Source organism: Taudactylus pleione, unplaced genomic scaffold, assembly GCF_031769625.1.
Source record: "Taudactylus pleione unplaced genomic scaffold, aTauple2 ptg001607l, whole genome shotgun sequence".
In the NCBI taxonomy this organism is placed as follows: domain Eukaryota; kingdom Metazoa; phylum Chordata; class Amphibia; order Anura; family Myobatrachidae; genus Taudactylus; species Taudactylus pleione.
Genome location: NW_028286004.1, coordinates 1,332,603 through 1,333,708, shown reverse-complemented (window position 1 = coordinate 1,333,708; position 1,106 = coordinate 1,332,603). Strand labels below are relative to the sequence as shown.

The 1,106-nt window shown below is 41.1% G+C and overlaps 1 pseudogene; it reads left to right on the top strand.

Annotated features, from left to right (window-relative positions):
* The first annotated feature begins 207 nt into the window (after positions 1-207).
* Positions 208-326, top strand: LOC148442136 (5S ribosomal RNA; annotated as a pseudogene).
* The last annotated feature ends 780 nt before the right edge of the window (positions 327-1,106 follow it).

Genomic DNA, 1,106 nt, shown 5'->3' with positions numbered 1-1,106 from the left:
GGAGGGGGACCTCCGGGGAATACCGGGTTCAGTGGATATGATTACACATAAGCAAGAAGAATCATCTTGAATACTATCCTGAAGGACAATCTCCATATTAGGAATACTCAGAGTTTCTCTCATCATTTGAACATCATTCACCAAAAAAGAAATTCCATCAGCTAACAAGACGGACGAATAAGATGTGGGTGACATGGAGAAATTTAAATATGCTGTCATTCCTCACTGGTTATGCCCAATCTCGGCTGATCTTGGAAGCTAAGCAGAGTTGGGCCTGGTCAGTACCTGTATGGGAGACCTCCAGAGAACACTGGGTGCAGTATATAGTAATTACCTCCCATGAAGGAACATCAGCCTTTAATAAGAATATGAAGGAAGAATGAGAAGCTGCATTTTAAGAAAATATATAATTGTGTGAATTTACATCATGAACTGATATCATTTTTCATTAGAGACTCCTAACCATTCATTAACATACTTAAGAATGATGCTGTGAATGGATCTGATCTATAGAAATTCTATATAGAGGGAATCGGAACCTTGGCATATTTCTAAATTACCATTGAGGATAACTATACCGGGTCCAGTAGATATGAGTATACGTAAACAAGAAGAATAATCTTGTATATTATCTTGAGGGACAATCTCCATACTAGGAACACTCGAACTTCTATCATCATCACTTCTCTCATATACATGCATAATTAAACATTAATTTGACATTTGATGATTCCTCTTTTAAGTACAATAGAACATTTTCAGTTCCTACCATCAGCACCTGTAACCACTTCTCCCAGGCTCCTACCATCAGCACCTATAACCGCTTCTCCCATGGTCCCACCATCAGCACCTATAGTCACTTCTCCCATGCTCCTACCACCGGCACCTGTAACCACTTCTCCCATGCTCCTACCACCGCACCTGTATCCGCTTCTCCCATGCTACTGCCATCAGCACCTGTAACTAATTCTCCCATGCTCCTACCATTAGCACCTATAGTTTAACTGCTTCTCCCATGTTCCTACCATCAGCACCTGTAACTGCTTCTCCAAGGCTTCAACCATTAGCACTTGTAACTGCTTCTTCCATGCTCCTACCATTAGCAC